The sequence below is a fragment of the Mytilus trossulus genome, chromosome 4 (assembly GCF_036588685.1).
Source record: "Mytilus trossulus isolate FHL-02 chromosome 4, PNRI_Mtr1.1.1.hap1, whole genome shotgun sequence".
Classification (NCBI taxonomy): domain Eukaryota; kingdom Metazoa; phylum Mollusca; class Bivalvia; order Mytilida; family Mytilidae; genus Mytilus; species Mytilus trossulus.
The window spans coordinates 48669057-48694924 of NC_086376.1; the positions used below are offsets into that span (position 1 = coordinate 48669057).

Here is a 25868-nt window from a genome sequence, read left to right on the forward strand (position 1 = left end):
AAATTTTGCATCCGATTGGACATGGTTTAGACGACGAAAAACACCACCAATATCATAAAGTCAGCTTGAGTTTTATATGCGGGACAAGTGGAACAACATTCCTCGAGATCACATTAAACGTCCTGGATGATCAATTCCATGGCGCTGTCGAGATTGCGCTGCACAACGGGGTTGTAACATGTTTTGTTAGGACTGTGAGTTGAACATTGGATGTTTCGTTTACCTATATCGTCTGAAAGATGACAATGAAACATTTTTGTTTGATATCGATCTTTTGTTAGAATTGTTAATTTTCAAGAACAATTTATTTTGAAAGATTATCATTTCTATTATAAATTTTATTTTGGAAAAACCAAGTGTTGCGTTTTCTTTGGCACTCAGTATATATGTTTTATACTATTTACCTGTATTTACCTGTAATATTGGCGCAATTGAAAGGTTTTAGTTTGGCGCATATGAAATATTGTTTGTGGCGCAAATGAAAGATTTTTTTTGGCGCAAATGAAACGCCAATTGGTGCAAAAGCAAAGCACCGGCTCAAATGTCCCATAGTAGTTTACAAATTTTCGCTTAAATGTCCTACGCCCATTCAAAGGCGCGTACATAAATTATTTAAAAAAAACCTGTCCATGTTCAACTTTGCTTTACTGAGTTGCCATATATATAATATATGTATCCATGCATAGACCAGACCTATGATTATCCAGGATTTCCTTCTTTGTAATTTATGTTGGGGTATATTTTGAGTTTCCGGCTGAACTATCAATACCTTTATATTCATTTATTTAGCATTTCATGTAAAGTATTTTCCTCACAAAACAATGTTTGCGGCTTTGTCTGTGGGTACAACAACATAACTGACACGGAGGAAGGACTGGTTTGATGGAACATTTGTGTCTAAATTGCGAATGAATTTAATCAATTTATTTAAAACCCCATGAACAAAAAAGGTAACGCTAGTGAGGATCGAATTTGTTGTTGTGGTTAGTGCTCCTACGTTATACATGCGAGGTAATGATCGTTGAATGATGGAAACAATACAAGGAAGATCGTCTCTCTAGAGATGATTTTGAAATCAAATATGTGTGAACAGACGATGTTGCAGGAGGAAATTAATTGAAACTGTTTGGTTAAACAGTACGATAAGGAGGGCGATTCACCGAGCATAGTTGCAAGAACGTCCAAGTCCTTACAGAAGTTTGAATTCGCTAGATTATAAAATACCAGTAATCCGGTTTTTTCTTAAATTTATTATTCTGTGCACGAGAACATTTTTCCATGCGTATGCTTGTTTGATGATGTAAAGAAAGTCCGATTGACACATGCTGTGAGGCGTATATACCTATATATGACTACTAGTATATAAGATTTGCAGATATTGAGGAATGTGCTTTCGGCTAAATTCCGACTAGAGTGTATGTGGTACAAGCTTTGACAAGTTAATATTTTATGGTATTATTCTTAACAAAGCATAAAAATGTCGGCATTCACCTTAAAAGCTAACCAAGCCTTTAAACAGACTATTCGGAAAGGATACAGTTACAAAAAAATGCGTTGAAAACCCATTGGTGGTTTTCGGCTGTTATCTGCTCTTTAATCGGGTTGTTGTCTCTTTGACACATTACCTATTTACATTTTCAATTTGATGATGGTATGTTACATTATAATTATTTCATTTCTTTTGTAGAGTGGTCAGTTTCCTTGTTTTTCAATTGTACAAAATAAGTTTTTTGCAAATTGTCTTTTGGTATATAATGTCAAAGTGGGATTTTGTGTTTATAATATTTAATGGTCATTAAAATAAACTATACTACGTTCAATACGGTTATGTGAATTGACCACTATATTTTTATGCAAGCTGATGTGATTGCAAAACAAAATGAACAAGCACAAGCTGTATAAGTTTATCTATTATTGACTTAGTTCCTCTTTTAGTTAGGTTGATTTGTTTAAACAATATTTAAAATGTGTTGAATATAATCAACGGAGTGGCTATTCGTCCGGCTAGCCGGACGAATAGTTAAAAATCTCTATCATCGTCCGGCCATCCGTCTGCGGATGCGCAAATCTTCAATATCAACAAAAGTGTCATGTGACGCGGAAAGTGTCCCGGATGAGGTGTCGGATAACACACGCGGTGTCGGATAACACACGCGCGTATGCAATGGACGTTTTGAGATTGGAGATAGTTACTTATATTTAAAGATGTCATAGAGAAAACCTGAGAGAATGTGATTGCTTTAAACAAATGTAAACAGGAGTGATTCTAGAACAATAGCGTGTACATGTTAATTGTGAGGAATCTGAGTGAGGAATAAGCTTGAAATCGAAGTGAAATTGATGATTTACCCCCATTTACCTTATGGAGGCAAAACGCATTCGGAAAAAATACTATATCAAACTTGCTTGAATGAAAATTACTATATCAAACTTGCTTGAATGAAAATTACTATATCAAACTTGCTTGGATGCATTATTTTCAAGTTCTACTACAACGGAGATATATGAACATACTGATGTGCCTTGACAGTGAATAAGACACAAGGGTTGGAGTACCCACCCCCTTTTTTCTGTTATATCTATACACAATTTCCAAAACAATATTATCGAAAACAAAATCCTACTTTTGGGGACAGGTTACACGTGCCTGCCCTTGTCTCTAATTTTCTATGAATTAAAAATCTCCGAACAATTTAAATGAAGAATCGTGCATAATCATATGGAGACCTTCCTTTAACCAAACTTCACAGAAACAATAAATTCAGGATCTTTTGGAATCATAGATAAAGCCAATAATGATTGGCCAGACTATTTACCTTTAATGAAATTCTTAGGCAGAACTACAAAAGAGAGAAACATCCCCCCTCCTACCCAAATTCCTTTAGAATATTAAAAATAAATAAATCTGAATCAAATGTATAGTTTTTTTTTTTTTTTTATTAGAATGAGTTCTTTTTCATAAAACGATGTTAGACAACATTTTTTCAAACAACTCGTGCTTTATTTAAAACCTTCAAAACACAAAGCTATATCTTGATTATTATGTTTTTGGCCGGACAAATAGCGAAAAACCGTAAAAATGCTATTTGGCCGGCTTGCCGGATGAATAGACATTTTTGACTATTTGTCCGGCTAGCCGGACGAATAGCCATTGCCTATAATCAAGGGTCGTTATCCCTTTTTACTGCAACTACCGAAGGCATCGAATGGTTAGGAAAACAAATACAAAACATTACAATACATATAAACATCTAAAATATGTTCAACACCAAAAATAATTAAAGAATTCTAAATGCTAAATACTGATATGTTGAGATATATTATTTCTGTTAATATGTGTTTATGTAATATGTACACACTTATGTTTAGTCGTAATTGATTTTTCCTTTTGGTATTTTGCTGCGCTAGTGCTCAAGCTTTTCCGTGCAGAGATGGCACGAAGCAAACTAAACAACCAATCATTGTTATCCGTGATATTTATTGATCCTTAATACGATTCATTGATTTCATTATGGGGTATATATTTTTAGCCCGATTTTGGTTGCATTGTTGAAGATACAAGATTTTGAACTTTCTTACCCTGTAAGGGGCGATATCTATTTGCGCCAAAAAAACGAACCCATTTGCTCCAATACAACTTCTGAGCCACTTCATTTTACAAACAATAGTTATCATTTGCGCCAAATAAAGAATCATCTAAATGCGCCAATTTTATGAACTTATTTGCATTTACTTATATATTATATATAAAAACTAAATGATTGCCTTTCATCCTCCTTATCGAGGCTTGAGTCTGGCAGTTTACTGACTGACCAGGATAAGGTTCATTTGAATACAAAAAATAAGCCGAATTAGAATGTCTAAATATACATGTACATTTGTATATATAAGTCTAAATTGAAAACAACGATTAACCCTATGATTGCGCAATTTTTATACGTGCGCATGTAAAACAAATTTCGTTGTAGAAGCGTCTAATACAACACAAACAACATTTTCCAAAAGACCAACACAGCTAAAAAGTATATTTCAACAAAACTTATTGTGTGTGATGTGCTTATACTCCCCATGATAGACAATAGAAAATGTGTAGAATGGATTTTATTCCGATTTAACGGTATGACAAAACAACAACATAAAATGAATAAATTGTTTGAATGCAAGAGTGCCTTATTACTTCAAAAAGAGTTACAGTACAAACTTGACTTAGCATTGACCGAGCGAAGACCATGTAATCACACGCTTGTGATCATGCAGACCATTCTTTAAATAGAATTTGACCTTTATTGAGGTAGGTGATATTTAACGCCAAATTAAACAGAAGTAATAGTCAACATTGTTGTTTAATAGGAGTTATTTATCCTATTTACCTACAAAGAATCGCAGATAATTTATTCAGTTGTCAGCCATGTCGTATGGAAATTGAGATGCAAAACGGCATTCGATCATTTGTCTGATGACTGAATTTGTATAATTATTTCTTATGTTGACTTACTGCAACATAACATCCGCTTTCATGCATTTCTATACTTGTTTGGTTGCGTAGTTAATCTTTTAAACATGATAGGCTTGGGACAATATTATCCCACAAGTAAAACTTTTAAATATTTGACGCATTACAAGTAAGTCTATATATAGAAAACAAGCTGAAAAAATAGAGTGTAATTAAAGTTGACGATAAAAATAGTTTTAAAACTATAATTGTTTGTAAAACTGTATTTATAATACTCTTGAAATTTAATCCTTATGAAAGGTTAAGTCTATTGCTCTCACTGATAGACAAGTATGCATAGATCTGTATAGAGTAGGTCGATATCGTAATTGTATTGTTTTCGGATTTTAATAGACATGTATTAGTTCTGTGACAAGTAAATGCTTGTTCACTGTCATTTGGACACGTTCTGTGAGGCAAACTAGGTAGAAAATAAAACCACAACGGCTTGACTTTAATGACAAAACGAAAAAAACGTGTAACAGACTTCAACGTCAGCCACTGAATTACAGGCTCCAAAGACATGACTTTTGCAAAAGACATAAAGTCTGTGACGAAGTTAAACACTTGTGTGAGTCCACACTTAATTTCGGATTATGGTTTAATATTTAAACCAACTGATGATATCGACACGAAGCATAAAACAACCAGCATAAAAAACACAGAGTAAAAGTCTAAGATTACTCGCAGTTATTGCAAACTATTCAAATCTCCAAGACTTCGAACGCTTACATCTCTATGCCTAACTTGGAACATATTTCAACTATTGAAATGCAGATGTGCGGTAAAAAAAAACCTATTTGCAGCATTTTTATGGTTGTATTTATACTAATTTGAAAACAACGTTCAGTATGGTTATATATATATATATATATATATATATATGTTACATACATCATACATGAAGGTGTTCTCCCTATACATCATACATGAAGGTGTTCTCCCTATACATCATACATGAAGGTGTTCTCCGTTGCTTTTGTTGTTTGTAGGATTTTCTCACTGAAGTTTATATAACACCTTTCGATTCTCAACAGTAAATAAAGTTATAAATTAAGAAGCATATATATATCGATTCTCAGAAGTAAATAAAGTTATAAGAAGCATATATAGTTAAAAGCATTATAAATTGAATTAGGAACATATTTAAATTAAAAAAAAAAGACTGCATTTGATTTGAAGATTAATAATATATCAATGCGTGTTAAAAATCTTTTGATATAATGATAAAAAAAATTCGTAAAATACAAAGTTTTGAAAATTTGTATGATTTTCTTACTATGCAATGGGTTTATTTGATAGTGCATTATTAAGTGTAATTCATCGTATTTGTAAATGTATTTTAATTCTATTTCTGGAGTAGGAACTATACTTCCACAATAAATCTCCATACAATTGAAATTAAATGAATATTATAATAGCCAATGTTTAGAAAGTTTATGATATCTAGGAAAATCTACATCAAGTCGGACACTTTTTACTGTAAAGGCTCTTTGTACCGTATTAGAACAATCAAGTACCTGGTTAGTTTCGATATATATCGAAGTTCTTCAGAAAATAGCACTATCAGTCAATAAATGTCCATGAAACTATCGTAATTGGTCTCTTTAATCATAAACGTAATTAGGTTCCATATCTGAACAAGTCGTTACGACAGAGTCGGACAAAATTAATATCGTCTTCAAGTCGGTTGTTTCAAACATGGAATTATGTACCAAATTCATGTATAATATTAATTTAACAAGGAGATTTGTTATGATTTCAAATGAGACAACCACTGTCTCAGGTTAGGGGAGGGTTGAGATCCCGCTTCCATGTTTAACCCCGCCACATTCTATATGTATTTGCTGGTCCCAAGTCAGGAGCCTGTAATTCAGTTGTTGTCGTTTGTATGTGTTACATATTTGTTTTTCGTTCCTTTTTTGTACATAATTTGGTCGTTAGTTTTCTCGAATGAATTGTTTTACATTTGTCATTTCTGGGCCATTAATAGCTGACTATACTGTATGGGCTTTGTTCATTGTTGAAGGCCCTACGGTGACCTATAGTTGTCAATTACTGTGTCATTTGGTTTCTTGTGGAGAGTTGTCTCATTGAAATTCATACCGCATCTTAGAATGAAATTCAAAACAATGTTGCTATTGATTGACAGATTAAATTCATCCATTGACTGGGACAATTTACGTATACGCTTGTCTGTAACGACCACTGTTCACGACGTACCTACGATAGACATTTAAACTGTGAGGTCACCAAAGGTTTCTAAACGCCTTTAATTATAAAATAATTCGAAATTTTAATCAGGAATAATCTTTATGTTTTGATTTATATAATTGATATTAATCGAAACATCGTGTTACTTCTGATTAATTTTTCGAATTACTTTATTTAGGTGTTGAGAACCTTTGGTGACCCCATAGTTTAAGATACTTTTAAAAGTGCATAGTGAGCAGTGCTCGTTACATACACATGTTCACCTAAATTGTCCTAGTCAATGGATGAATTAAATGTGTCAATCAACGGCCACAGCCACACTGTTTTGAATTTCATTCTATTTTTGTATATGAACTATCTGAGACTACTATAGTAGTCTCAGGAACTATGTAATGACAAAAATACTTATCCAAGAATTAAAACTGTGATAATTATTGCGTCGTTCTGTATTTTCTAGATATTCAGATAGTTTATTTAATTGTCGTGTTTGAATATAAAAATAAGACAATAACCGAACAATGCATGTATTAAAAAAGTGCGCATAACCAAATAGTCTTATTTCTTTTAATTTTTAAAAGAATCATATATATATAAAATATTTTTAGAGTTATATTGGTGTTAGTTAGAGTCACTATAAGTATTGTCGATTTCACTTTTTTGACATATTAATAAATGGCAAATTGCCTAATTGTCACTTTGGAAGATTGGTGCCGATTTGATGAATTCTTTTGGGCTTTTTATTTTGACATTTTCGTAGTGACTTTTTGTTTAGTATTTTCCTCGGAGTTCGGTATTTTGGTTATTTTACTGTGACTTTTTGCGTTGTGTTTTGTTACTTTTAAAATTACGAATGGAAACCTGTTTCGTCTTTAGATCGTTTTTCGTTTTTTTGCCATGTCATTTTCAGTTTGTTTTCGACTGATAAGTTTGACTATCCCTATGGTATCTTCCGTCTCTTAATCAATAGGTTAAAGTATACTTTTTCACTTCTTTTATCTTTTGGAAAACGTTGTTTGTGCTGTACCACGAAATTTGTTTGACATGCTCAAATATAAAAATTGCGGGTTTTCATGTCTTTATTTGTACACTACACATGTGTATTCCTCAAAAGACGCTTGACTTACATGTAGAGTTTAGAGACTGACAAAATTCGAGATGTCGTGAATAAACGTTTGCTAAATTTGACAGTAATGTGTTGCACTAAAACAGTTTTGGTTAAACCGGTAATTGGACGTTTGAATTAAGTATTGATTTTCAAATATTTTTGCCTAAAGTGTCTGTGAAGAAACATTAATTGTTAAAAATGCGCATCTGGCGAAGAAACAATTGTACGTTAATTTGTTGCCATTTTTATATTTAGTGTTCCCTATGTTCAATTATTAAAAAGGTTTTAACTCTGTATATTCTTCTTATTTTAAATGTACTTATATTGGAGTTCAAATTGACAACAGTATTTAATTACAGTAACTTATAATTGAACATGTTAAAGTTTTAATTAAAACTTGTATGCTGTTACAGTCGCTGCTTGGTGTCAGTTTGTTCAGAACCTGCCAAGAACTACAAGACAGTCTTTAATGGTAACTTGAGCAAACATTAATTGACAAATTGTTAAATTAAGGAAAGACATCTGCATTGTTGAAGCTTATCATTAAACTTGAAGTTGAAGAGAAACAAACCAATTTGCAGTTCACAAAATTAGACGGAAGCAACATGTTGAATGGGAATCAGTAATGACATACGTGCAAGCATTGTATAATTATGACTTTTCTTTCCTTTAGTCAATTCCAAAAGTCGATATATAATGCACAATGTTGAAAGAGGGAATAGGTTACATAATTCATTTTGGATTATTATACTTAATTACATTTTGGATTATTATACTTAATTACATTTTGGATTATTATACTTATTTACATTTTTATCATATTGTAAATATCATGTATGTTGTTCTGTTGGATTTTCCCTTATATATATATATATATATATATTTCGTCGAAACTTCATCACTACAAGTTTTTTTGCAAATTTTGTTTTCTTCCCTGCCCAGTATTCAAACACAAACTACTGAGATATCGTGGCACCAAATCGCATTCATAATACCCGACGAGTTCGTCTGAACCCTTGACAACTCTACGACAACTTTTATCTATCGGATCACCAGAAAACAAGTCTAAATTGAAAACAACGTTCAAACCTATAATTGTGGTGGATAAAAAAAAACTGAAATTTGTATACGTGTGCATCCAAAACAATTTATTGGTAGAGGGTCTAAATACAGCACAAACAACATTTGACAAAAGACCAAAAAAATGAAAAGTATATTTTAAACAAAACGCTTCTGACTTACAGGTCGAACAACCGATTTTCTTAAAACCTGCTTACAGCCATGATGTTCGCCAAATAAATTGTTCACCAGATGTAACAAAATAAACTTATCATAGATACCAGGATTAAAATTTAATATATACGGCAGATGCGCGTGTCGTCTTCAAAAGACTCATCAGTGACGCTCGAATCAAACATTTTTAAAAGGCAAAATAATTGATTTTTACTATTAATTAAAAACCATACAGAAAAAATTAAACTTGCGGGAAAATGGTATACCGCAAAAATGAGGTTCAACAATGTGTACAACATATGTTGATTTCGGATATTAATGTCTCTTCAGTGATGTTAGGGATCGAAACGGTATTTAGAAGGCCATATAATTTTCCTCAAATTAAGATAGACTCTTGTATTTGTAGAGTCGAAATAGGATGAACGGATAATATAAAACACACGGGAAATATAATACAAGCCGTAAACCGACCGTGCAAGGGCTGAATAGCCAGTGAAGGTCGTTAAAAACTTTCATTTGCTGTATAAGCCCTAACGAACAAATATAAACAAGTCTAGATTAAAAACACCGTTTGAACCAATGAACATTTTCCAAAAGACCAAAAAGTGATAAAGTATATTTCAACAGAACGCATTTAACTAATAGGTCAGACAACATATGTTCTTAAACCATGTTGACTGCCATCGCGATTGCCAAGTATACGGATCACCAGTTGTAATACAATGGTTTTAGTTATTAATGTAATGCTAAACAGAAAACAATAAACAATAAACTTGCGAAAAAGATGGTATACCACGATCATGAGGTACAAACAAATTGACATTAATGTCTCTTGATGTTACGAATCGAAACAGTATTTGGAAGGCCATATAATTTAGAACAGACTCTTGAATTTTGAAGATACGAAATAGGACGAACAGATATATTATGATATATGTGCTGTATTCAATAAAACATTTTATTCCACTCTCTATTCATATTGATAGTTAAATCGCTATTTGATTGGTTGATACTATATCCCACGTGTCATTGAACATATCTTTATATTCCCGTCTCAGTATCATATTCCCTTCAAAAATGTCGGGACAACATCGTGCGACGTTACGCGTTCTGAGTATGTTTTCAAATTGCGATAGTAAAACTCATTATCGTGTTCAAATTTAGTTCAGACGTTAAAACAAAAAGACTAATACTTAACTTTTGATTCGTACTATTTATCAATGTGTATGTAGTGTTTAGTTATACAAACAAGCGGATAAGAAGACAAATATGAATACAAACTAATATTTTATGTTCAGGTAGTAAATTTAATAAAGCAAGGACAGTAGAGTTAAACATTCATTTCCCTTGTCTTCGAGAGATATGAAGATTTGCTCACCCTTGAAGAATCATATTTCCCTCGGGCAAAGCCCTCGTGAAATATGATTATTCTTGGGTGAACAAATCTTCATATCTCCATCAGGCACGGGAAATTAGGAGATAACTGTATTGTATTTTAAGCTTGGCCTTCGTAAAACGTAGATTTTACTGTGGCAAATTGAGTTTACCTAGCGACGCGGAGCGGAGATAGGTAAACGGATATTTGCCACAGTAAAATCAAGTTTTACGAAGGCCAAGCTTAAAATACAATACAGTTATCTCCATTCTAATGCCACATATTAAATTAAATTTCATTTAATAAATGTTTTGGCTTAAAAATGCCATAAATGAAAAAGTCCGCGAAACTGTTGCATCGTCTTTAGCATCTAAACAATGTGACGTCATATGTATACTCTGGATGTCAAACATGAATACTAAATGTATTTTTACTTTTCGTACGCTTCAGAATGGTTTCAATATAGACAAAAAGAAGAATTTGAGGCTCAAAATGTGACAATCTTGTTTATTTTTTGAGAAAATATATACCCCAAAAAAATCGGAATTCAAAATGGTGGCTTTCTTAGTTACGGACTGGTAGAACGTGGAATCTAACCCCTCAAAATATTTGTCAACGTCCAATGAAAATTATCGTTACAAACTAATTGCATTAGAATAGAAGTTTTGATATTTAATTTTGGTTTTATTTCAAAATGTGTTATATGTTACATTGCTTGATGCATACTTAATATTTGACCCATTTTTTTTTAGCTGGGTGACTCTTCAATTACTAAGGTTATCTTTATTTAGCAAAGGATATTGAAACTATTCATCAATAGGCACATGCATTCCGTCTAATTAACAAAGAACAAAAGTATAGATAATTTAGAAATATTAGCCTAGTATTTATTATAGTTGACAAGCAACATCTCTACTAAAATCCATCTAGTCTGGGTCGTTATAGAATAATTCCTATATTACAAAACAAAAATCCGAATAGTAATTGTCTGAAATCCGGTTTTAATTACTTTTCCTCTTGTTCAAAACAATATATAGACAAACTGTATCCATTTGTATCTATATATCTTAAAGGATTTGCATTGTAGAATAATTTGCTCCGTTTTCTAACCAAAACAATATTGACCGATTTGAAAAATAACCAAGTCATTTATTGTAAACGACTGAAGTAATAAAAGTATACTAGTATAATTAAAAAGGGAGATAAAATACTTATTCAAAATGCAATGGAAAAAAACAAACATCTCATGAAATAAAAGCAAGAAAAAATAATGGAAATAAAAAAGTTAGACTTTACAAAGAGCTGCATAAACACTTGTCAAGACTAAATAATGTGTTTGTAGTCTTCTTTGTATATCAATTATTGCATGGGTAATGTTAACATAAAAACATTTGTCGAATTGTAATAAAACTGAATTGCATCTGACAAATGTGTTTTTTCCTTCTTCACTGGCATATTTTTACGAAGGATCAATTGTAGAAGCCGGAGCATTCCATTGGGACAAAGTTTCGGGTTTCAATCATAATCCTCACATCGAAACATTTCACATAATTGATAAATATAAAAAAGATTTTAGAAAAATGATCATTTTCTACCTCAGGCATACATTAACTTAGCTGTATTTGGCAACACTTTTAGGAATTTTGGATCTCAATGCTCTTCAACTTCGTACTTAATTCGGCTTTTTAAAACTTTTTTGGATTCGAGCGTCACTGATGAGTCTTTTGTAGACGAAACGCACATCTGACGTATATATAAAATTTAGTCTTGGTATCTATGATGAGTTTATTTGCAATAAGAAATGTCTATAAATAAAGGCAACAGTAGTATACCGCTACTCGAAATTTATAAATCGATCTTTGCCATGGTGTTAATCCAATTGAAACCAAATGATTATCATTTATAAAAGACCTCTTATACATTATTCCTGTCATGATTTGAAAAAACTCGCTAAAAGTTTTGTGAGAACATGAACTTGTGATTTTTCAATAGAAACTGTACTGCCTGTGTCATAATGTTTGTTTATCGATCAACATTTATGTATGATGGAATTGTTGAACGACCTTGACTGGTTATTCAGCCCTCGCACGATCGTCTCGATGCCCAAAGGCGTTTGGTTAGTGTTTAAATCAGTTGTTGTCATAGATCGAAATGCAGGAACAGTTGGAAAGGACGGCCGCCATTTTGGTTATGGTTTTAGGGCCAGGTTTGTCAGCTTGGCAGCCCGCTTACCACAATGACGAGGTTCTGGTCGACGAGTCGCAGATATATAAATAACGCTGACAGGAAGCATTATCAGAACCAAAATTGTAGGTATACAGTGAAATGGCGGTCCATTATCTAACACTTAAGATAAAGACTCTTGAACGTCAGTCGGCAAAATATTCACCATCCAAAATGTTTTTTTTAGTATATGCTGACGTGGGTATCAACGTAGACTGTACAGCGTTGAATTGGTTAAATGCTTTTCAAATTTGTACTTGTTTTGGCTTTCGAACTTTTTTCATCTGAGTGTCACTGGTTACTCTTGTGTGGACAAAACGATCGTCTGGCGTATTAAATTTAAAACCTGGTACCTTTAGTTAGCTATTTTTCGTGTGTTTCTCTGTCCTGTCCTATATGTTCTCCCATTTTGGTGTTTGGACTTTTGATTTTGCCTTTTGATTTTTGATTTTCCTTTTTGAATTTTCCTCGGAGTTCGGTATTTTTGTGTTTTTACTTTTTATTTGTATTGTAGTCCTGTCGTGTAATGTTGTCATTGTTATGTTATATTTAACATTTCCATAAAAGCGGAAGGTTTGGCATGCCACAAAACCAGGTTCAATCAACCATTTTGTTTCTTAAAATGTCTTGTACCAAGTAAGGAAAAATGGACATTTTTATATTAGTTCGTTTATTAGTTTGTTTTTGTGTGTGTTACATTTTAATGTTGTGTTTCTGTTGTGTCGTATATCTCCTTTTATATTAGACGGGTTCCCTCAGTTTTAGTTTGTAACCCGGATTTGTTTTTTTCTCAATCGATTTATGAAATTCGAACAGCGGTATACTGCTGTTATTTTTGGCATCGAAAGTAGCAAGTCGTTGATCCATCTATCAGTATATTAACATCGTAGGTAGCGGATAAAGATGAGCTTACCCAGCACGTCCTGTCAGTTGTAATGGCTGAGATGTGAATGGATTGAATTGAGATGGACACTTATGAAAAAGGCATACCTACGGCAAACAGAACACTTGCATTATGTTATGAAAAAGGACAATAGTAGGGCTTGAAAAGATTAGCTATCCATCCCCACTGTCTCCAAAATAAATCTCTTGGAGCGTAATTGAAACTGTACAAAAATATATAGCAATAGAATGCCCGCTTTATTTGTAAAATCAAAACACAATTATCCGTTAAAGTGCCATGAACTCTTCAAAAGCAGGAAGTGTTATTAATAATAAACGAATCAATAGTGCAAAATCCTAAGCAGGTAAACTTATTTTTAAATTTTCAGGAAATGTAAACTTGTAAGCGTTAAACATTAAAGTTGTTTTAAGTATGACAAAATTTTGTAAAAAACAGATCAAGAACAGACCGAGTATTTTTTTTTATATAAACAATGCATAATAAATGTATTTCTACAGAAAAATTACCAATCATTAATTCTGCAATAATGATTATGATTTCTTTTTTACAGAATTTTCTGTTATTTCATGTTTGTCGGACTTATAAAAAGGGAAAATAAATCAACCTACAAAGTACATACAATAAATATTAAAATATGAAAGTGCATTATAGATTTAAATACAGTAATATGTTCATTTTAATGACCTATTTGGGTTGAATTTGTACCTTGTCATTTCCAGTAACTATCGACAACAAAACAGAAAATGTTCAAAAAAGTAAATATCTCAGAACTTCGGTGTTGGCATGAATATCAATTATATGGTCATTTTTTTTTTTATGAATTTACTGTTTGCAAAAGTTTGAATTATTCCAAAAACTAAGGATTTCTTATCCCAGGCATATATTACCTTTGCGTATTTGGTACATCTTTTTGGAATTTTGGGTCCCAAATGCTCTTCAACTTTATACTTGTTTGACTTTTTAACTATTTTTATCTGAGCGTCACTGATGAGTTTTATGTAGACGAAATGCGTGTCTGGCGTAATTAATTATAAGCCTGGTACTTTTGATAACTATCAACACCACTGCTGGTGGACGTTTAGTCCCCGAGGGTATCACCAGCCCAGTAGTCAGTATTTCGGTGTTGACATGGATATCAATTGTATGGTCATTATTATAAATTTACTGTTTGCAAAAGTTTGAATTATTCGAAATACTATGGATTGTCTTATCCACGGCATAGATTACCTTAGCCGTATTATGCACATCTTTTTGGAATTTTGGGCCTCAATGCTCGTCCACTTTATAATTGTTTGGCTTTTCAACTATTTTGATTTGGGCTTCACTGGTGAGTCTTATGTAGACGAAACGCGCGTCTGGCGTAATAAATTATAAGCCTGATACCTTTGATAACTATTGAGATGACCTAGTCTAGTCTACTAGATGCTTTTAATTCTTTAATTTTATTGGTTGCTGTCTGATTGACGATACCCGCACATATTTTATTAAGAATATCGATATAAAAAAGCAAGAAAATATATTGCAATCATTAGATTGGCGGTATATAATATATACATGAATTAGGTCTTGACAATTCACTTGGAAACTTAACACTTACTCCCTCGACACTTGATAAAGAGGAAATCCTGTATAATCATAGGTCTGTTAAACGTTCCTTTGAAACTTTGTCCAAAGATAAACTTGATTTTCTTTTACTGTATTGGATACCTCAACTACATAAGTATCGTTACAACAACGGTATATTGTTGGGTATACCAAGTGTTCAACGAAACTTCTTCAAATTGTTAACTTCAATTTTATCAACAATCAAATCCGGGCTTCTAATTTATTGTGGTCTGAATCAGATGTGGATACTAAAAATAAAAAAAATAAAAATATCTTTTAGAGTACATACAATCTTAATCTCTTTCATCTTGCTATATAGTATTATAACGTTTGACTTTTTCTACGCTGAACACAAGTATTTCTCATTCTAAACTTATGGACAAATTGAAAGAGTTTGCCCTGCTTTGTTCACTGGGGTAAAGCTGATGACCGTAATTCGATTCAATATTCAATGATAATACTATAATATATAAAGGCAACAGTAGTATACCGCTGTTCAAAATCAATCATCAGCTACCTCAGTGTTGTTTCTTAAAAAATGAATGGCCAACGTATTTACAAGTATCTTGTCTAAGGGGATCTTGCTTTGTGAAAAATTACTGATTCTAACAACAAATTTTCTGAAAATGACAATATCAAGATGTTTGATTTCTTGATTGACAACATATTTGTTGCGTTTGGAGGACGACTTTTTCAACAAACAATCGGCATTCTCATGGGAACAAACAGTGCCCTTTTCTTGCCGACTTGTTCTTTTATTCATATGAGACTGACTACATACTGGAACTTCTGGAAAAAAAGAATTAAGTTAGCAGTATCCTTTAAATTTATTTTCCGATTTTTAGATCTTTTAGTAAATGATTCAAAATTTGAGGACTGTGTTGAACGAATCTAGTATCCTATCGAACTCGAGATAAAGGATACAACAGTAATAGTTAGTCTGCCTCATATTTTGTCTTACATCTATAAGCTGATAATGAGGATCAGTTGAAAACAACTTTACGACAAAAGAGATGATTTCAGCTTCTTATTGTGATGTCTTGTGACTCGAGAATTCTAAAACTATGCTACTACTCAGTTTCGGAACATTTGGTTTGACTTCGGCAATCACTTCAATATACGAAACAATATGCAGACTTTATTTGTTTGTTCTTGAGATCGTTTGAAAAAGGACCTAAACGATGATGGTGATTATGACGACCTTGACTGACTGTAAAGCTCTCGTATAGTCGACACTCGATGCCTGAAGGCGATTGTTGGGCGTGAAATAATTTCTGTTTGCAGATTTGGTCATTCAGGTAGAAGTCGCAAACTTGGTAGGCGGCCATTTTGGTTTACGTGAGTTGGTATGATATTTTTTTTGGACTATTTTGTTGTTTCTGTACAGTTTCAACTCTAAAAAAGGTGCTTTCATGGCCAAACGTTCTACAGTCGGTTGCTTATATACACTTGGAATGGATTAGATCATACCATTACAGAGCAATACTATTCTATTTTTTGCCGTTTAATGAGGGGTCTTTGAATCATGGGCGAGTCCATGATGGGATCATAATTGGACTACACCATATAGAGCGTGGTGTTGTTGTGGCTATACGAAAAATGGTATCAAAAGACCTGTTAGACCAGAATGCATAAATCAACTAACTATCATCAACTACCGGGCAATCTTCATTGCAAGTTTACTCTTGAGCAATTTTATATAATAGCTACAGATATATATTCATAAACAATTAAACAAAATTAGAATAATGTCCAATTTAAGATCTATGATAAGGCAACTAGTCGATTGATAAACATTGCAGCTTAAATATTGTATATGATATGTATCTAATTAATATTAGCATGTCTCAACCGAGTACTAAATATAATTACTGGTTTGTTATTTCAACTTTGATTGTCATTTATTATCGGTTTAGGGGACTGAAACGACCGATTTTATCCGTTAATAATATCTTCTTTATATTTTATATTTACTTTCGGTTAGGTAAAAGCTTCTAAAAAAGCAAATGAAAAAATGGGGTCACCGACCTCGTTTTCGATTTAAAACGACGTCTTTTTCATGGAATTTGGAAATCGGGACTTCTAGTCAATAGCAGTGTAATATTTTTTTTTTAAAGTTGGTTTCCCATAAAACTTGTTTGTTCTGTTAACCAAGTTGTTAATACAAACTATTTTAATAATTTTACCAATTTCTGAGTTGAAAATAAAAGCGATAAGTTGCGAAAATAATTTCCCGCCTTTTTTTATTGTGAAATAACTACAAAAGAATGATATTTAATAAAAATTGACCAATAATTTCTCGATGAGTATTCAACAGAATATGCGTTGTGTATATCTAAATAAAATCATGAAATAAAAAGTTGGGGTCACCGGAATGGAAAAAGAGATATTTCTACCAAATGGGTTAACAATTTGAAATGGCGGGAATACATTACGCCAATTCTAAAACAACGTCGAAAGCCGTTCTGCCGGTTTTGAGCGATATTCCTATACAAATTACGGACAACACCGTTCTCATTATTTGCTGTTATGTTGTTTTTGTTTGTTTTCAACAACAATAAATGAATATTAATTTACACGTGATAGTACTTAGTTTTCAGTCAGTTTCATAGACACGATATACAAATGCGGTGGTTGGAAAACAATGCGTTGAACAAATGTACACGCGAATGGAGTATGCTTCTATGAACAAAATTTCTATTCAGGTTATTTATAGTGCTTATGTGTTGAACAGAATTTCTTATTAAAATAGTAAAATTGAGAATAGAAATAGGGAATGTGTCAAAGAGACAACAACCCGACCATAGAAAAAAATAATAGCAGAAGGTCACCAACAGGTCTTCAATGTAGCGAGAAATTCCCGCACCCGGAGGCGTCCTTGTGAATACATTTGTTATCATCATTTCAAAGTTCAGACAAAGTATATCTGAAAGACAAGACAGACTCGGACCTTTGCTTTCGATATCATGAATTCTAATTTCGGTTTTGATTGTTGTTCCTTTTTATTTTGATGATAATAACTTAAAATAAATAGAAGTCCCCTAACAATAAAGATCGCCAATCTTTAGTATTGCAAATATGAAAAAGATCGATCTTCATCGGACTTAAAAATACCACTTCCAAATGTAGTTATAAAAAAGATCGATTTTTTATGGTTCTGTTCAATATCGTAGCGGCTACGTAGTGCTAAATAGATTTTGTTTCTATGAACGAGTAGCTAGGCTAGCTGCAATCAATATCTATGTAGCAGCTAGGCTAGCTACATGTTCAATAGTCATAAATATATGTAGCCGCTACGATATTAAACGTAGCCCTGATCTTTGTTTGAATATAAACGCTTAGAGAAATCGCGATCTACTTTTCATGCAATCGATCGACCGATCTTCAATTTAAAGTGTTTTATGTAGATCACCATACGGCCTTCAACAATGAGCAAATCGCATAATGCATATAAAGCTATAAAAGGTCCAGACATGACAAATGGAAAACAATTCAAACGAGAAAATAACGTCTTAATTTATGAACAAAAAAAAAATAAATGAAAAACAAATATGTAATACTTTAACAAACGGCAACTACTTTTAATTTACAAGCTCCTGACCTTGGTCAGGACCCGTTTCAATGCTCAATTGATACCGTTACTTATTCGTTCCGTTTCTGCTTAATATACATGTGTTAATCGGTGCACATTTTAAAAACTATCTTTTCAATTGTATTTATTCATTATTATTTTTTTTATTATTTTCTGTAAATTCCTAGTCTTCAAACAAAATGACCGTTAAAAGTAAAATTATTCTGACATTTCTTTGTTTTTAAAAGAACTTATGACATATTAATCAAAAAGATAAATAATAAATGGAGATGCACATTTAATGAACCAAATATTTTCTTATTCTATTAACTTCGAGTTTTTTTTAACGAAATGACCGATTTTTTTTAGAATTGCAATGTAAACTTAATGTAAACGCTCAAGTTCTAAAAAGATCGTAAACGCGAGATGCTCTTAAAAGATCGACTCAATTTCGTGTAAGTGGTTAATGACGGGTCTATTTAACATACTACTGTTTTGATCATTCATTCTTAGGCATCTATAATTATTGAAATATTCCATCATGTTGCTAGAAACTCAGTCTACGCATACAGTTGTCATACCGCGTGATTATGCCTGACACATTCAAAATACGTATGTGCAATTTGCCGTATCCATACAGGTACGTAAGGTTTTCTATTTATATAGATACATTGAATTTTGATGACATCATTGATGGTTTTCGTACTTTCTTAATGATTTGTGGAAATATAAATACAATTTAAAACCTACCAAAGAGATTGACTCTATAAAATAGATCAGTCCATACACGTAGCAAATTATGGAAATTAGTTTTATATAATAATATGATTGGCTCATCTCGAAAGGGGGGGGGGGTAGGAGGGGTCCTGATTCCGAAATCACTTTAAAAAAACTTAAGACTTAAAAAACCGTTGTTTCAGATACACTTAATTCACATAATTGATGCATATATCCAATTCCGGAACATGTCTATTATATAAAAACAATTTTCATTATTTCTCGGCAAATCTACCTATCAAAACGTTTTACACTCTCTCCATCGGCTCAAAGAGGAATAACTCTCATTAACGTTTCGAGTTCGCGGAAACCACGACGTCATAAATCGCTGACGGCATAGTACTGTTGCGCTTGTATATGCGCATGAACAATAGAGGGATTTGTCTTTAATAGGTTTAGTAGGTGATTGGAAGTACTTTTTATTTAAAAAAATAATTCTACAATGAGTTGAGGTACTCACATGTAACACTTCGTAATGTTTATGATAAGAGAAACTTTAAATAGACTTGATTCTTATGTTCTGCATTCAAGGGAAATGCAATTCATTATATAACAAGCATGAACTTTTCTGACATTGTAAAATAGCTATTAGCTTCCCTAATCAATATCATAACATTTCCTTGAATTATTCCTTGCCCATTACATTGTCTGTTGATTAGCCGCTTTTAGGGCAATAAATTTACAGCACGTGATTTAATAAGAGAGGTGTTGCTAATGATATTGAAGTTGCTTCATGATGATTTGGAGAATTGTCTGAGTGACATTTATTTGACAGCTTTAAATATCAAGGGACTACGAAAACGACGTTTCAATGCAATACTGTGACATTACAAAATGTAGTAAACTGTTTCCGTAGGGAAAGAGGAAATCTGTTTTGACAACTTTCTAATCGTTGGCTTTTTCACTGTTTAATATCTTTTGGTATATGCAAATAGTATGTACGGCTACGAATATATGGGGAAAAGGTTTAGGATTGTAAAACATTCTTGAATTTCTATTTGATGTTGGTTGGAAATAATTCATTTAACTAGTGATAACATAATTCTACTATTCTTATGAAGAAATCGTCGGTTGCTTGAGAAAAGTAAGCATATATTCTGTTAGAATTCACGTTGGAATCGTGTGGTATTGTCGAGATACTCATGTAATGTGATGCAATATGGTTGGTTCAAATCTATAAGCATAAAAACTGCGATACAGGCAGAACAACATTGAAACACGATGCAAGGTTCGAATAATTAATTTTTAGCTCACCTGGAGTCCGTCGTCGTTTGTTGGTTGTAGTCGTTTACTTTTTACATTTTGAACTTATTCTAGAGAACCAACAAATGTAATGAAACCAAACATGGCATGAATGTTGCAAATGATGTGCTAATCAAGTGTTTGTTACTTTGAAGCCGATCCATCATCCAAGGTGATCCCCAGGCTTAGTTTTACCTTGGCCCTGTGGGCAAAGATTTGAATGTCTTTTTTTTTTTTTTTTTTTTATATAGAACCACTACATGGAATGAAATAAAACATAGCATGCATGTTCCTTATGAGGTTCTGACCAAGTGTTATAACATTTTAGCAAATCCATCAACAAATATGGCTGCTAACGGGGGATTAAGTTTAACAAGGGACCTTATGGGAAATATATACAAATGTCTTCATCTAGGAAACCGCTTCATGAATTGAAACCAAACACGGTATAAATATTTTTGAGGCTTTGTAGCTGATTTGTCTTCCGTCATTTTCTACAATTCCAAAGAATTTATTGGTAATTTCTGTAAACTTCAAAAAAATCGTCTGCTTTTAAATAAATTATGGGGCCAATATTAAACCTAAATAATTTTTTTTATTAGGTATCTGTTATGATTTTAATCTATTTTACAAGAGTTCAAACTCCAAAGAAGCATCAAGTGAGCGACAGCCTTTGGGAGCCTCTAGTTTATTTTTAATTTAGAAACTTTATTATTTGTTCATGATGGAAATCGTTACGTCTTCATATTATTATTTCCGATTTCATGCCGGTTTTTTTTTTTTTATAAAAGGGAGTAATTATATCTTATTGTCTTTGGATTTGCATGGCTTTAGAAAAGTTTTGCTAAAGATAATAAGTTTTGACATGTTGTACACGTAAAACAAAAGATTAAAATAACATGATTTTACATTCAGTTGGACTTGTTATTTGAATTATTTTCCTTGTAGACTGACAAGTTATGGGATGACAATCGTTATAGTAAAGTACAGTATTGTTTTATTGAGGTAAATTCAAGCACATATACAAATCTTCACATGACAAGACCATACTATATATATACAAGTTGATACACGGCTGAACACATCTTGTCCTCGGGTCGTGTACTGTATATGGGTTTTGATTTTTGGCTTATACATTTCAAAGTAAATGCATGGTAACCACTTCGTACGTTATTCTATAATTATAAGGAGCTTGAAGTGTGAACGTTGAACTTTAATATATATTTTTTCAATATCGTAACATGTTCTGTCCGTTTTAATGATTTTTCATGCATCGCTGCACTTTTGTCGGTACTTCTAATTGTATTGACATCTAGATTATACCATTACGACATTATTCTAATGATTAAACACTATTACTAGTATGTACACACACTGAATATTTATAAGCCTATGATATATGTGCAAAACAGCTGGTTCAGGTATTCTTTTATTTATAAAGGAGATATTTGATAAGTCGAGAGGAATATTTTTATTAATTGTTTTCCAAATTTTTGCTGAGCCTGCGATTGACCGCAAAAGTAGGCGAGACACTGGGTTCCGCGGAACCCTTACATTTTTTTTGAATATCAGCTTAATGCTGAATTAGTATTGCAGATTATGATGGAGCTGACGCTAATTATAAAAGCACTATGATGCATAAAAAGGTCTAGATCAGATATGATATAAAAAAGAAGATGTGGTATGATTGCCAATGAGACAACTCATCAGGTGTTATACCACCAAATCATGTTACGTCACAACCGGTTGCATACAAAAATAGGTCACATTTTAATTTGAGGTTTCTATAGAATATTTTGAAACTTGAAGTTAGATGGTTACTAAAGTTTGTACACATGTTAAATAACTTCGGGGAATTTGATTGGTCCATTTCCATTTATGTACATGTTAAACTGGTGAAATGTCAATATTTTCAGTTTTGTCAATGCTTTTATCTTATTTTTCCTTGTGTCATTTTCTTTGCTATACACTTTTTCTTCAGTTGATGAATTAATTTCAATTTCATTTGTATCTATTTTTAAACTTACAATTCCGATTTACAATACTGTATTAATGAATGTTGTATATACAATGTGTCTCCGGTGCACAGTTTAATCAATATGTGACAGATGACAAGACAAATGTATATTTCATAAGATAATCACCCTAACTTTTCTTTATACATCTATAGATAGTTTAGCCTTAAGCCGTTTAACGTTGGTGTTAAGAAATCGTGAACCGTCAGCCGTGAAGATGCGACTATTTAGGAGGCAATCAGCGTGATGAGTTGGTTAGAAACTTCACAAACGATCCGTGAGAGGATTATACAATTCACACATTTCAATTGAAATGGAAATATAAAAAAGTTAACTAATAAACATTCTACAAATGAAATCAATATCTTGATGTATTCTATAAGTTACTATACATCAGTATTAAGGCAGTCCGTAGATTAATTTGAGTTTGAGAGACATTGTTTACCGGTACTGATGCTGTTCAGTTTGTCATTTGAATTCCTCTCAAGATGATCAATTTCTTCCATTGATCGATCGTCAACTGACGAGTAGCGTTTGAATATTAACAAAAACCTAGCGTAACTTCACTAAAATCCTCACTCGCTGCCAAACGAGGTTATTTTTATCAGGATGTCTGAGAAACCTTACATGATGCTTTATGTGTGTTAAGTGACAAAACAGATTTCTTTGTTGGTGATATAACAATTCTTTTTTTCACTTCAGGACGAACTATAGTTAACAACCAAAGGTAAGGGGATTTTTTTTTAATTATTAACACTTGTAATTTTTGTTTGTTTGTTTGCTTTCTTCTTTCTTTATTTTCTATCAAAAATGTAATCATGTTATTCAAGTTCAGTTATAACTGAGGTCACATGTAATCAAGACTGTAAATACTCCATGTCATCTCAGAACTACAGCAAATTAAAATGTTATGGAAGAATGGCAAAAATTGAAAGTAATGTTACTATCCTATAGATCCTGATGAAGTGATTATTTTGTACAGAAATTCTACTATAAGTATATATGTGACGGGAACTGTCTTCCTTCACACTCTTTATCTTATCTGCAGAATTGTGCATAATTGAAGTTAACAAAAGATACCAAATCTCGCAAATGTTAATAATATTTTATTTATTTATATGTTGTAAAGTCTCAGAGGACATTGTATTAAACAGGTTAATTAACAAACAATTATATATATAAATCGATAATATACAAACTTATGTTGCAAGATATATCCACATGTGTTATTGACAATTCAGGACTTTAACGTATTTCGTTTCCTTTTAAGTTTAAACGTAATATCAAAGAAAGAGTGACACATATGTCTTTGATATATACAGAATGACTAATGTTGGGTCATATTGTTGAACAGAATAAAAACAGAACGATGATATTAAAGATAACGCAAGTTAACTGATAATTTAAAATTTTGTCCACTAAAAATATGTTGAAGGCCGAAGTTTGACCTATAACGATTTACTTTTACAAATTGTGACTTGGATGGAGAGTTTTCTCAACGGCACTCATACCACATCTTCTTATGTCGATGTTCTATAATTATTTTCTTTGTTGAAAAATTTCTGATAAGAAGTATCAAACATTAATTATCTGTTACAGAATTGTCGTCGTTAACATGTAAAAAAAACATGGGCTCATGCAACATGTTTTTCTGTTTCTGATTATTGGATCCACTGTATTATTCAAGCTACAGTTGGTATAACCCTTGGCCGTAAAGTGCATATTCAAAAGGTGCATTTCTTAAACAACACATATATCTAGTTGAAATATTTGTTTACGAGAATGTTGACATTTGTTGCTCCCTTTCCCCATTCTTACAAAGGGTGAATGAACCTTCCATGCCAAACGTATTTAGTATATATATATATAAATTATTGACGAAATGTATATAGTAACTGACTAGCTTAGAGATAAAATGTTAGCTTACCTAATGATTTATTACCTCTTACACATATTGTTTGTAACTTTCTATTCTTACATGATATGCACAATATTCATCATTCCCATTTATTTTTAATTTTGGCTTTTTACAATCAATTTTCTCAAAATTTTACATTTATTATTGAAAGCCTTAGTTTATTTATTTTTTTACAGTTACTACACGATGTTTTCATTAATTTAAAAGATTTGATTCACACCCCTCCCCTTTTTCCAAAAAAAAAGGAGAGAAAAAAAGAAGTTATGCCTTTCAGTGTATGTTAAAAATTTCAAGATCTTTATATGTTTGTTTTTTTAACCAAAATAGAAAAGAACTTCATTTTTCAACAGCTTAATGTTAGTTTATTTTTTTTTTAGTTTAAACAATATTTTATTCAAATAAATTGAATTGGATTGGGCAACCAGCATAGCCTATGTAAGCACTCTCCACAAAGAGGATGAGTATCAATAACATGGTTAGCAACTACATGTACATTTTGGTTGTCATGGCTTCTATTTAAACACATTATATGATGTACTGAAACTATAAATACGTAAACCCTCGGTTTGAGTCATAGGTTACAACACTTAGTAATCTGAAGTTGTCATTTATACATGTATTGTGCTAAATTTCGTGCCATACCAGTTTACTTGTGTTCTTCTTTTTGGCGATAAAATTTCCATTCATAAAAAGGCCTTACTAAAAGTTCAGTATTCCTTATGGTTTACTTTACCAACATATTTTAGCCTTTAGAAACGGTTTAATTTATTAAAAGGTTTAAAGGGATGTTGTCAAGGTATACCAATCCTTCTTTGCTGTCTTGAGTCTTATCGAAGAAATGAAATCAATGTATAATAAAGTGTGTCGTCCTGCTTCTCACAGATATTTTTTTCAAGGTCAGTATCGGGTAAAAAAGCTAACCACCTTAGGCAAATAATGATATGCTGGGGGGAAGGGGCTTCGCGAGTGCACATGTGTTGGAGTCGAGAACGTCTTTCTGTTTGTGACATATGCATAACTGACGATTCTAAATATGCTTATACAGATGTTTATTTTTTTAAGCCAGCTATCTCATTTAATTAGTCTTGAGCGGATGAGTATCAATAAATATATATTCAAGGTTTTATCAGCACTTATATGTAAAGGCAAAATACAAGGGATAGAGAAACTTGAAACTTTATGCGTTAAGAAAGA

General features: G+C 32.2%; 1 protein-coding gene across 3 annotated transcripts in view; it reads left to right on the forward strand.

Moving 5' to 3' along the window:
- Positions 1 to 25868, forward strand: part of LOC134715433 (5-hydroxytryptamine receptor 1-like) — a 113823-nt gene that overhangs the window by 12206 nt on the left and 75749 nt on the right. For 2 of the 3 annotated variants that reach the window (XM_063577603.1, XM_063577604.1), the window contains exon 2: positions 23459 to 23483. The gene's annotated coding sequence lies outside the window, so the exon portion shown is untranslated. Of the gene's footprint in view, positions 1 to 22971; positions 23484 to 25868 lie in introns of those variants that run through there. The other variant, XM_063577601.1, reaches the window with a different exon arrangement.